General features: G+C 41.5%; 1 protein-coding gene across 15 annotated transcripts in view; it reads left to right on the top strand.

Moving 5' to 3' along the window:
* The window catches only part of LOC135198179 (DNA ligase 1-like), a 126,100-nt gene that overhangs the window by 96,778 nt on the left and 15,056 nt on the right, over positions 1-14,266 (top strand). The gene's annotated exons all lie outside the window — the stretch shown is intronic.

Genomic DNA, 14,266 nt, shown 5'->3' with positions numbered 1-14,266 from the left:
CCCTAGCCCTCTAACCATTGGCCTTCTTCGCTTAACTCACAAGAAAAAGGTGCCCCTTGTCCTTAGCCCATTACCCATCTCCCTTAACCCCCTAACCCCCCCTATTTTTAACCAACTAACTCTTCTGACCGTTACGCCCACGCTTATCCTATAGATTTCCTGCTTTTCGAATTCTCTCTCTCTCTCTCTCTCTCTCTCTCTCTCTCTCTCTCTCTCTCTCTGACATCATCGGCGTCCCCATAGCGAGAAGATGGGACAGCCGCGCACCGAAAAGATGTTTGCCTTTTCATACCCTGAATTTATTTTACCCTTAATCATTTGCCCTTTTCCTTTGGCGGGTATTTTGAGGATTTCGTTGCCTAACTAACCCAGAGTTGGCTGGCTCTGCCTCCTTACCCCTTACCGCCTCTCCCAGGAGCCAGTATGTAGCGGTATAAAAAAGTTTACATTTCCTCAACCAGAACCGCCAGATTTTTTTTCACCTACCATCCCTTAGACAACATCTGTACTCTACCTTCCTTTCGTATCCAATCCAGGCGTCTTACCCGCTTTTTCTGCATCTTTTGGTTGATTTCTTTGTCCAATTAACGATGGACACCAACAGGAAATACTCCGTAGAAAAAAATGGGTCTTCACAAATAGAAAAGATAGATAACGCCATAAACAATCATTCTTTGTCAACAGCAATAGTCATCTTGGAAGCGCCGCCGTTTACAACGGAATGCTGTAGCAAACGGAATCATTTTTGCCAGTTTCTCACAGTCACTTAGCGATTAAAGATGTCGAGTTTCATTGTCGATTATACTTAGACGCTATTTACAAGTGTTCTTTGACTGTCGACGTTTGTCGAGCCTTAGGAATCCGATTGGTTTCTGATTATAACTTTTCTTCATTTAGTAATCAAATTAAAGTCGTGAGTGAGTCTGACAAGATTTGCACAATGAACTAAACTGTATATGTAGGGTTTCTGTAAAGTACTTGACCATTGATTGCAGAGGTGTATTTTTCAGTAGGCTACAGACTTTGTGTTTTAATATTACAGTCATCGGTGTTTCCATATCATACATTGTTATTGATTATGGGCATACAGTTTAGGCAATGTTCAAGAGAATTCACTTTTGATTATTTTTCCGTTTGTGAAATCTGTTCTCATTAAATTTTAGAAACCTCCTCTCTCTCTCTCTCTCTCTCTCTCTCTCTCTCTCTCTCTCTCTCTCTCTCTCTCTCTCTCTCGATTTACATAATGGAAAGAGCTCCACCATTCTCCCTTTCTCTTTTCTTGCGTTTTATTCGGAATCTTTTATAAGGAACATTGTTAAAGATGTCTCCTCTGCCGTTACACTTCTTGGATTTCCTTCCGCACGCCCAAACGGCTCTCTGTTCTGTTTGTTTAAGCACAAAGTCACTTTTCACTCTTACTAATTGTTAGGACGCTCTCCGTCGCCGGAAATGCTCCAGCAGGGAATTGCATTCAAGTTTTTTTTTTTTTATTTTTTTTTTTTTGGACGCCCCTCCCCCCCCCCCTCTCTCTCTCTCTCTCTCTCTCTCTCTCTCTCTCTCTCTCTCTCTCTCCAAAAGCACGTTTCACTTCTTACGAAAGGAGATAATGTCGCTGCCAAAAATTTGACCTCCCTTAGAATTCCAGAGATGCCGATCAATTCTACTCCTGATCCTACTGGGCTGGTATAGATAGTACGTCATGGCGAGAGAGAGAGAGAGAGAGAGAGAGAGAGAGAGACAGAGAGAGAGACAGAGAGAGAGAGAGGGGAATGTTCCTGAATTAGTAATAGTTCCAGACCATATACACCTAAAGATTTTGGAGAAGAGACGCTTGAATTATAGAATGCAGAAGTTGTATGTATCCGAAGGAATTGAGAATTTATCATTGTTTTGTTACCATGAAATATGTAAGTGAATTTAGTTGCTCAGAAATACTTTTAAGTTTTTGTTTTTCGATTTTCTACGGTAATAAGACTAGTGTCTCATCTCTATCTTAATAAAGAAAGAAAAAATAAGAATTGAAAAGTAAGGCGAGAGTGATCTGTGTCCCGTCAAAAAATAAGTATGTGGGCGTGTCATCATCATCATTAAAACAAATGAAGAGCGTCCAAGAGGTGGTGGTATCTCAGTCGCCGGAGGAAACAAATTATTCGTAATGTATGTACTATATAGTACTTCTCAGGTTCATCTCTGGCTCGTTCTTTGCACCGAGTAACTACTATGTGTTCTAAATACTAAGGGTGGAAGTTAGTCCACCGAAATATAATCCTTAGTTTTAAACCAGTGTTTTAATGGGCCCTTTTATACTTGATATATATATATATATATTTTATATATATTATATATATATATATTATATATTTATATTATTATATATATAACATATAGATTATATTATATATATATATATACTGATAAGATACACATTTATATATATTCAACATATGTGTATAAAAAGTACCCAACCGATGCTTATTATTTCTTCTCTCAACTCGTTTAGTATATTATACATTAGATGTATAGTTCAGGATTATATCCTCATGCACTGTTGACCTGTGGACTACTTTGTACGAAATTCATGACAGTTGATATCTGAATGTGAGGACTGCGTAAGTTCCACACTGCTGTTAAGGCCCGATCGACCAGCCATGCAAACATGGCTGCAATAAATGCGCCCATAAGTTTCCTCCATTAAATTTGTGCTTTGTTAGGTATCGGGCATTCTCTGTCGGCCAGGTAAAAATGTTCTCCCATTGTTCCTCCAGGAAGCCGTCGTCATTTTCTTTCGAAATCTTAGGCCGCCCCCCCCCTCCTCCCCCCACCCCCGCTCTCTCTGCCACCCAACTTAAAAAAAAAAAAAGGAAAGAAAACTGAGCAGAAGAGAAGATAAAGTATCTTTATTTCGCCATAACAAAATGGATTAATTTAGACGTAACGTGAGTTCTAGTTTCTGTAGGCTCATCAGATAATTAGCATCACGTGGGTGGTTTTGAATGACGGGAGAGAAACCTTTCGTATTATGTTGGAATAAGGGGGGGGGGGGGGGGGGGGGGGGGGGGGGCCGAGTAGGTGACTTCAAACCCGCCCCCAAATTCCCCAACGTCATTCAAGGTAACTAACACCTGCTCACATAGACGAGTCGCTTAACACTTTCACCTCCTTTTGAGCATTTGGAACTTTCATTCCTGCCATAATAAGTTAAACCAATATTTTAGCTGCAGCAGCGCTGCGCTTCGCTTCTTCGCTGCTTCGTAGCTGAAGTCGCCGAGGCTTTAAAAGCTCTTTCGTCATTCTGCGTTGGCCAACTCGTTTCTGCTTCTGTAGAGACAATTGCTCAGTGTCTCGTTGTATTTGATTGCCAATTATGGCCGTCCTTTTGATCGTCTCCACCACTCATTAAAGTTCATGTCGCCAGCACAAAGTTCTTTTGTTTCTTTTGAGTTCCGTTTTATTCCTCTCGAGGTGTTCATGTCCTCCGATGTCCATTCACCTTTTCTGTCGCTTTCATCTCCTCCTCGTCACCGTGCCTCCTCCTGTCGTCTGCGTTACGTCGCAGAGAACGAAATATCTGCTCTTGACGTGACGCATCCTCCAGTGGTCCCCTCACTAGAAGGCTTTTCCCTCCTCCCTTGCGTCTTCATGAAACGTCAAATGTGAACGCGTCCTGCATCTCCCTTACCATGTGTTCCCGTGTCCCGAATCCATTCCTCCTCCTCCTCCTCTCCCCCCCCCCCCCCCCCCCCCCCCCCCCCCCCCCCGATTCCCCCTCCCTTGAAGTCACGAGTTCCTATCGCATCCATCCGTCCAGAAATTCCCGAAAAGCGAAAGTGCATAATTTACGTCGAAATCTCATGCTAAGGAAGGGGATTGGCCATCACTCAATACATGGAAATGATGCATTAAATTTGAAAGTCTTTGAAGCTTGCAAAGGGAACGGCTTTTAATCATCCCTCGGTTTTCTTCCGCGGAAAACCCCAGCTTTATTCGCTCGGAAATCTAGAGGGACGGATGTATTTTATTTATGCAGTCGGTGCGGGAACGAAACACGCACGGAACGGAACGGGACCACACCTTGTCTTCTTTTGCTGTGACGATAATCCTGGCGTTATGTTTGCAACGAAAGGAAATACTGATCTTACGTCTTTCTTATAGACCTGTTGATATTTAGCGTTCCTTTTCGCCCGGTGCCATTGGATATTTATAGTGTAGCGAGCCTTGAGCCCACTCCCAGCCTCCCTTCCCCTCGTTCCCATTCCGAAAGGGGAAATGGGGAGGGGGAGGGGGATTAATATGGGTCAGCAAAGTTTCGAATCTCTGTATGGCAAGAGCGGCTGACATCCAAGAGAGTTGGTGTCAATTTCTGCCGTTGGCAACACGCCCTTGCTCCGAACAGCCATTGCCCAGGTTTGAAATATATGGGGTCAGTATAGGTCAGGGAGTACGTGAGAACAGGTCAAGTTGAGATCAACTCGTCGTGAATCAAGTTTGCCGTGAGAACACTTGCATGAGAAATTCTCTCGCAAAGGGAGTCGTTTGATGAAGTGCAGGCAGCGTTGCAAAGGTCCTCCTCCTCCTCCTCCTCTCGTTCGAACCCGCGGGCTGTGTGTCTCTGCGCTCTTTCGTCTTCTTATCTATCTATGGGTTATGCATCTTGAAGCGTTAACGGGGATGTGTAGGGGAAAAAGGGTTCTTGTAAATTCGGTGGGTTTGGGGAGAGAGAGAGAGAGCGAGAGAGAGAGAGAGGTATGGTGGCCGTAGTGGTAGTAGCTGGACGAGGGGGAGAAGGAGGCGGTGGGCGGATGGGTGAGCTTTGAGTCGGGTGTGTGAGTGTGTGTGTGTGTGTGTGGATGTGTGGTGGGTTAGGGATGAGAGCATGGGCGGGGGGGGGAGGAGAGGGGTGGGTGGGTGGGCAAGTATTGACCAAGACTGCCATTGTTAGCGGGGCCATTACATTGATTGTGCGACTCATGCTTTCCGCGAAGCTGGCGTCTCACAAAGACTCCTAGACCCGCAGCGGTGGCCCAGCGTCGCTCGCTCGACCCGATACGCCTCGCCGCCCAACGACGCGCACTGCCACACCCGCCGCCCCACATAACACGCCCCTGGGTCTTATTGTTCTTGTTAATAACATTAACCTTAATCGGCAGGAGGAAGGTGTGTATACGTTAAATAGAGTCGTTTCTCTCTCTCTCTCTCTCTCTCTCTCTCTCTCTCTCTCTCTCTCTCTCATAAAAGATGCAAGACTGATTGGTGACCTGCTGCAGCTGACGTATCTCATGTAAATATCGCCACCCCTTTGGTTTGTATGGTTGTTTTAGTTGGTTGACACTTCTGTAGGAGGAGCTGAGTACCTATTGACAGGAAGAAGAAGAAGAAGAAAATGTTTCCTCGATGTGTGTGACCTCAACAACTTGGAAAAATCACTCGCCAGAATTTCATCTGGTCAGTCGAGAGTCTCGTAGCAGAGAAACTGTAGTTCGAATCACATAATCCATTCTGAGGTCTTGTTGGTCTCCGGCAAATATTCATTTGGTTGATTTGGGAGAAAAAATGGTGGGGTTTCGCGCATTATTCGGCTGCACCAACTTGGCAGAGGTCATGCAACAGCTAGCGGTGGTGACTAGGAAATCCCCGTTAACGGATTCCCACCTTTTTTGAAGTTTCCCCTCGGAGGAACAGTTTGAAGTCCAAGGGATCCCTTCCATGTTTAACCTCGCCGAACAAGTTTGTTTCGGATTAGAGGCGCCCTTCCCGGAATCATGAATTCGCATGTTAATGATGTCATGACATCGAGGTTTAATCGAGATGAAATTTCATGGATTGGCAGAGTTTAGAATCCACTAGGAAGAGAGAGAGAGAGAGAGAGAGAGAGAGAGAGAGAGAGAGAGAGAGAGAGAGAGAGAGAGAGAGCAAATGGGCCCCAAGCATGAGGTGTCCTCATTAAATCCGAAAGCTTAGCGCCAGTATTCCCGTCCATTTTCAATCGCTTGATTCTTTCCTGTCATGCATGCGACTCGGGATTTTGCCGTCTTGTGTTTCCGAAATGTGCTCGTCAATTTTTCAGTACTGCTGACATTTGTAGTAGTATTTATTAGGCTTGTGTAAGTGATACGGAATCCGAAACTGCCGGTCTTGATAAGTGATCATGTATATTTCATAACCCGAACCTCTTATTGATTCAATAATGAGTATACCTGTTAATTTTGGTGTTTTTCTGTCTCACCATCACTATTATTATCCTCATTAATTGTTTATTGCGTTGTTTCATAAACCATGTGAAGGCGGTGTTGCACGACCACGTTTTCTGTCATCTCTTAACGTCTTGCCGCCGAAGTCTGCGTCGGGCAGCCAATATTGGTATAGCAAAGTCGAAGTCGCCCTTGTTCTTTCTCTGTCTTGTGACTTGTCCCTAATGAATCATCTTACTGGTCTGAACAGTCGTGGGCTTCAGAAGAAGCTGACAAAGAGAAAGATTGCGAGTGATTGGAGGCCCCCCCGCTCCCCCCCGAACACAGAACATGGGCTGGTGACGCGCCTAAGGACAACAGCAGCAGCTTGACGCGAGAACAGAGGCGAAAAACACCGACGGACAGTAGCTAGTCTATCTATCAATCCTGTCAACGTCGCAGCAAGGCTCGAGGGCAGTCGGCGGCAGTTGCAGAGGTGCTTAAAGCCTCTTTCATATGCAAATCTGGTTTCTCTCAGTCTTGTAAAGTGAAGAAGAATGATGAGGCAGAAGCATATCCTGTGTTGCAAACGTTTTCCCACACCTCATAATGCATACAATTGACATCTGTATACCTGCTTGTTTTTGCCTTTGCACGAGCACGCAACACACGCTCATGTGTGCATATTGTTTATCGAAGTGGTTAGTTAGCGTCAAATGCTCTTGTGCAATGTAGCCGTTAGAATCATGAAAAGATCTGCGTAACTTGTTATTTTTGAATGGGAGTGAAGAAACGAGAGGTGTAGTAGAGAGAAATAATGATGGGAGTACAGCCTTAGGGAGAGGAATTGTTCGTTCGATTGAGTGAAGTGGAGAGAGAGAGAGAGAGAGAGAGAGAGAGAATTGGATGTATAGAGTAGTGAGGAAGGGTGAGCAAGACGGCGACGTGTGTTTACCATCCCCCGGCTGACACCTTTATAACAAAAGACGCGTAAAGGGAATCCACCCCCTCTCTTCAATGACTGAAACGCTGAGCTTACTTCATCCAAGGGTAGTGTTGAAAGGGGGAGAGGGTGGCAAGAGAAAGGGAGAGAGAGAGAGATATATAGATAGATTGAAGAGGGAGGGGGGGAGGGAGGTACCGCTGGCGAGTCTCAACGGAACCAAGTGTGTTGAAGGAGAGAAGAGAGAAGAGGAAAATGGGAGAGGGCTGTTAAAAGGGGTGGTAGTACTAGGGTGTTCGTTCGTCAAGCGATAATGGCTAAACAAGTCATTTGGGCAGACGAGATCGCAGGCCAGAAGGATGCTTATTCATTGCTATGTGTGTGCCTGTCTGTTTGTCTGTTTGCTTGTGCGTTTGAGGATAGAATGTGTTCAAAACACGAGCAATGATCAATGGTGATCCAGGGAACGCAGTTGAGCATTAGTGAAATGCCAATCATGACGGAGCCGATGCTTAAAAATATATTGTTTGTCGGAATTGAATAATCAGAAACGAAACGAAACGATTGTGATCTGAGCGACGGAAAAGAAGGCGACCGACGCGGGCGCTGCCTTTGGGCTGGTATTGGCCCTGCCCCTCTGCCTCCTCCAGCCCTAATTTAAGCTGGAAACGAATCTGCACAAACGCCCTACTCCTCCAGATAGTTGTCCTTGTGACCGTGATGATGATGACGATCAGTTCCTCCTCCCCAACAGCAGCAGCCTCTGAAACCCCCTTAAAACAAAGTCCAAGTGTAAAAAATAAAGAAATAAATGGATGAAAAACTTGTGCTGGCGAACGGTGAAGGACATTTCCACATTAAGTTTTAGGGTCGCATGAGAACAGACGGATGGATTAGCTGGAAGAATAGTGAGGGACTGACTTCCTCGCCTTGTCAGAAGAACGGGCTGTCTGTCAGTCAGTTCGTCTGCTTTTTATATCAATCATTTTATCTAGTTGCATCACATTCCTTTTACTTTAGATTGGCGTTTTATTCCAGTTTGGTCCTGTTCAAGGCAAATGATCAATCAGTCAGACTGCTTTATAATAAACCGGAGTTAATTGCGTCGTCAACATTTTATACGATTAGAAATATAAATAGTAATTTAACATGTATGCACATATGCATGTTTGTGTAGACGGGTCATTTTCTGTACAAGAAAGAGGGAACTTCATTTTTATAGTCGATTGCCAGGCTTGTAGGCATTACACACATTTATGCGTCCTGTAACAATTGTGATCAAAGACCGTGTTTATGAGGTTCGCGCAATCTGATGTCTTTGGGAAAGAACAACCTTACCATTTCATTTCCTTCAGCAATATTAAATTGCTTTGGCACACTAAAGCCCTTTGATTATATTCATTTGCATTTATTTACGCCTGGACTTGTGCACACCACTCATTCCTAAGTTGGAATCAACAACAAATGTGCAGGTATTGCCAAAACTAGGTAACCATTTGGATGGCATCCACATTTTCTGCGATTCAGCCAACTGGTCGTGGAAGATAACTGACGTGGAGAGAGAGAGAGAGAGAGAGAGAGTTGGATGAATGAAGTCGATTGTACGTACTATGAACATTCTCTCAACAAGGGAAAAAAGGCATCGTTGTTGGAAGGGAGTACTCTCGCACCGTCAGCAGTAGGCACTTAAAAAGGAAAGACATCATTACTACAGGAAGTGTAGGGAGAAGAAGGGTTTAGGTAGGTGAGTGCCTTTCGTTATACGGAAAGGGCTTCATTCAGCTCGGAATGATAACGCAATATTCTAGTGAATACAACTAGTGACAGCGCGAAGGGGTCATTTGTAGGGCTAAATTCACATTTCATGTGATTGCATGGAATCTGGTCGTGATGATTTGAGTATGTGCTCGCGATCAAGAAAAATCTACCCGTCCAGCAAAACACACACACACACACACACATTTGCTGAAGGTTAACAGGGGAAAAGGTGAATGAGTGTGGCCTGACCACGTAGAGAGAATGCAGGACGGTGGGTTGGTGGACAAAACGGGTTCATTCGTAAGTGAAGGGGGAAGGAAAGAAGGCTTAGCAGATTGGAAAAAGCGTTTCTGAAGGAAAAGTTAAATTGTGTGCAAGATAAACAACGCACATTGGATGTATTTGGGGTCGACACACTGTTGATGGGCCTTCTTAAGGATATGCAGTGGTCGTTGTTATGGAGGTTCGACACATACGGTGTTAATTCTTGGCTTGGTTGTTGAAGGATGCACGTAGCTGTGGCTGGTATCTCGTTTTTATCAAGAGCCACGCCATTTTGTTTTCGTTTTTCGATTATTTTATATCTATTATATATATATATATATATATATATATATATATATATATATATATATATATATATATATGTGTGTGTGTGTGCTTGAATATATATATATATATATAATATATATATATATATATATATATATATATATATATATATAAATATATAAATACTGGGACTAGTTTTATGGATGTTCATATTTAACGATTTAACGATAACCGATGTATACATTATATTAGTACTTTTAATGTAGATACATTAATTAATAAAAATAACGTTCTTTGTAGATAAAGTGCCAAACTTAATAATTCTGGGGAAATGTGAGCAAAGCCATTGCAGATCTAGAGAGACCGCCTATATATATATATATATATATATATATATATATATATATATATCTATATATATATATGTATATCATACATACAAACAAACATACATAGTAGGCGAAACCCGTATATATGCAAGAAAAACGATACAGCGAAAGAAATTTTCCCCTCACGAGAAGTAGCAGCCCGTCACGGAGGCGTTATTTCGTAGAAAGTTATTATGCCAGTTTCGTAGAAAGTTCTTCTGCAACAATTTCGCGGTATAGATGGTGTTTTTCATTATTTAGGGGCCAAAAACACGTTAGGTCTAGCGGCCGTTCTCCTCGTGAGAAAATTCCTCTCCAATGGTATGATGACCGGGTTAGTTACGGCCACAAAGCAAACTCGGACGAAACTAGAAATTATGTTAATTGCGATTCGGGTTAATAGTGCCCGTATTTTAGCAGCTGGAACTGGGATTTTTATATTCTCTCTCTCTCGTCCTCTCTCTCGTCTCGCTCCTCCTCGGTCTCCGTCTCTCTATCTCCGCTCGTCTTCTCTCTCTTCCTCTTCTCTCTTCTCTCTTCCTCTCTCTCTCCATTACTTAATTTATCTTTTATTTGACCCGCTACTCAATCCATGTCAATCGTAGCCCCACCAGATACTGTCACGCATACGGAGACGGAGTCGTAACTCGATTCTTGAGGTCATTACGTGTCTGTCAGAGCGAGTCAGGGAATGCGATACTCGGGCCCATCTTTTTTCGGGGGGACAGTCCCACCCACGGGGCCGCACGAAGATTCCCAAAAGAAACACATCCTTCATAAGGCGTGGTACGGCCTCCTAGCAAGAATTGGACGACGAGATTTGACATTTCAATTACAAAAACCCACGCCACTTTGCACGGACAGACAGATCATGTGCCGGTGGTGTGTGCGCGCGCTTGTGCACATTTGCGCGCACACACACACACACATTTTCATTCCGCGAATTTCGCAGAGAAAGCATTTCGGTTTCAGGGGAGAAAATTAACGTAACGTGATTATCCGGCATTGACATCTAAAAGTCGTGCTACAGGAGAAAGGAAGGAAGGAAGGAACCACAGGGCAAGTGGATGGGGAGGGGGAGAGGGAAGGGGAAGGGGTTCCAAGGAATTGGGGGGAGAAGCGAGGAATCTGTGAGGATATAATAAATATATATCCTCCACAGATTATATTGAGGTAGCTGAGAGAGGAAGTGTCTATTTCACAGTTCAAGTAAGGGGTGATAACTAACTAGTGATTGACTGATTTATCGAAAATTATCTGGCGTTACAACTGTAGCTTGTGAGTGTGCATGGGATTTGAAAGTTTTTTTTTTTTTTTATGCAAACTATGCATGATCAAAGCTAAGAACGATTTTTTTGGTCAAACAAATTTGTTTATAATTAAGAGAGAGAGAGAGAGAGAGAGAGAGAGAGAGAGAGAGAGAGAGAGAGAGAACGGGCCTTCTAAAGAAAGAAAAAACAAGTTGTTTGTTGACCATCCTCTCGCCAGGTTATTTGCATAACAAATACCCAAAAAGGGCTACCTGTACGGAGGGTGAAATTAAGTTTACTTTGAATTTATTGCGCAGATTGTTTAGAGAAAACTCTCTCTCTCTCTCTCTCTCTCTCTCTCTCTCTCTCTCTCTCTCTCTCTCTCTCTCTCTCTCAGTTTTGAAACATACCTGTTCGCCCAAGTCAGAATTGTTTGGAGCGGTCGTATGCCCTTTTTTGCGCTTTTCTCATATAATGTTTAAAGAGTGAAGAAACGTTCAGACTGAACGGTGCTTGCGTCTTGGGTGCATTGAAATCCGTATTTTTTATTAAATGCAGTGAACTTTGCACGGCGGCGCAGACAACTTTTTTCCCTTTTTTGTCAGAATGCGCATTTTATGCACTGTCAGTGATGTGGACGGTAGTATGAGCTCTCTCTCTCTCTCTCTCTCTCTCTCTCTCTCTCTCTCTCTCTCTCAAACACGTAATGCAAATTATATATATATGTTATATATATATATATATATATATATATATATAATATATATATATGAATAACTTGATCACGAAGTATATAAAACGGGATGCTATGTATAAATAAAGGTTTTTGCCACGAAGGAAAAACCTTTATATATATATATATATATATATATATTATATATATATATATAATGTGTGTGTAATTGTTTAAGTGCTTGAAAATTCACGGCAGGTGACGTTTCCATTTTAGCATAAGAGTAAATATATTGAGGATGTTGCCTGTTGAGGAAGATGTCTGGAATTTTAAAAAGAAATGAAATATGGAAGAAGTGTTTCATGGGCAAGTGGCTAGCGAGCGGCAGATTGGGACGAATTAGTCTACGGTATTTTATCTCCGGGTTTCATGTTTACCTCTTGTAAATTCCTTTGCATTTCGTCGTAAAATCCCATAATTCTCAATAACCATTATGCGAGATGAATAGCCTAATAAATTTACTGATTTGGCTGAAGCTTACTCCCTTCATTCTGGCATTATGCTCTACAAGTGATATATATTCCCGTAAAGGAATCTAGCGTCATATTTTACCGGCTAGTCCGCTAAATTTAATTTTAATTAATCGGACGTGAAAGAAGATCCTAGTTTTATTAGCGTTATTGAATCAGGTCTCGTGTAACGCAATAGATTTCTTGCGTTATTTTTTATTTAGAGCAGTCTTGAAGAAACGGTTTCCGTAACAGTGTACGTACGTATGTAGTACTCTTCTACTTCCAGCTTCCCGCTGTAAATTTTCAAGATTCACATTTCGCTTGTCATTTAATTTACGACGTTGGAGGATAACTTTTTTTTATATACATTGATTCATTAATATCCTTTGGAAGTTATTAGTTTAAATGGAAAATGGTTTATTGACATATTTTAAACAACACCCTTAAATTATTATTATTATTATTATTATTACTACTATTATTATTATTATTATTATTATTATTATTATTATTATTATTATTATGGTTGTTGTTGTTGTTAAGAAATTCACAGTCTCGTGACGAACAATCTGTCATAAAAATCCACAATTATATATCAGAGTATATTACTATGTAATATGCTCTAATATATATATATATATTTGTGGATTTTTATGACAGATTATTATTATTATTATTATTATTATTATTATTATTATTATTATTATTATTCAGCTAGCACTATTAACTATTACAGTGATTTAAGGTGTAGTGATTTTTTTATTCGAGATTCCATTGACATTCTAAATGAGAGTATGATATTGAAAATACTCTTGCAAAATCAGAGAAAACGAACTGGAGAGGCTATTTAAGAATGCTGTAATACTGAATGAACAGATTCTTCAGTGGAATTTACAGAACAGAAGGAAAACTGACTGCGATTCGTGAATTCCAATAGGATGTCCACAGCAGCCAAAAGATGATCTCTCACCCTTAGAGTTTCCGACGAAAAGACGTTCAAGCCCAAGATTATATCATAGAAAATGAGTGAACGTTACCCATAATGAAAAAGGGAAAAGAACCCGCAGGTCACTAATGATAACAAAGTGTCGCCGATGATGAAGATAATTATCTGACAGCGTACATTTTAAAAAACAACACTCGAAATTAAAATACCCGGTAAAAGACTGCCATTTTGCCACCAACAGTAATCTCGTTTTATAATGACATGGCCAGTATTTTTTTTTAAGTGAATGTATTCTAACTACACATATATTTGATCACTTACTAAGAATAGGAACCGTGGCTGGGAACAGGAGTTATGCTTTCCCGAAGTAGAGGGAGAATAAGAAAGCCGATCAGCAAAATTATGAAACAGTCTAAACATCTTCATACGAGAGAATGACTTGATCAAGAAAGCAAGAAACAGAAAAAGCATCCAGATAGAGACCACCAGATACAATTTTGAATAGACGAGCAGCACTATGGTAACAGTGAAAGCTAAATCCATCATTCAAAAATGAAAAAGATGAACGATTGGATGGAAAACTGACTGAAACGTCTTGGAAGGAGCCATAGCTAACCAGAAAATCAGGGCGATTTTAGACAAATCACTCGTGAAAAAGCAATGTTGTGCTTAGTAATAAATGATGCTAAATGTGCAATATTTTCAATCTATTAGATCGAATTACAAAATGATGCAGTGGTAAATAGATAGACGTTGAAGGTGATGCAGTAAAAGAGCTACTTCATTGGTAAAACTTAAAACAAGAAATCGAAAAATGAAGTTGAATTTTGAAAAACTGCCAAGAGTATCGCAAGGCACATTATTTAATGCAAATTTCCCAGGCAATTATCATGAATTTTGAAGAAAAATAATTATTCTTCGTGGAGGGTACACAAATTTTACTGGTTATTCACAACCCAAGATATGAGCAAAATAGAAAACTTCATGAAGGACGTAGACTGATGAAAAATAAATGATGACGATAAAACAATCTAGAACTGACAAGACGTGAAAACTTGTAGATCTTGAAGTAGGAACTAAGGGCAAAGTCCATGCAA

This window comes from Macrobrachium nipponense, chromosome 21 (assembly GCF_015104395.2).
Source record: "Macrobrachium nipponense isolate FS-2020 chromosome 21, ASM1510439v2, whole genome shotgun sequence".
NCBI classification, from domain to species: domain Eukaryota; kingdom Metazoa; phylum Arthropoda; class Malacostraca; order Decapoda; family Palaemonidae; genus Macrobrachium; species Macrobrachium nipponense.
Note: the sequence above shows the minus strand (reverse complement) of the source record. Positions and strands in the feature narration are given on the sequence as shown.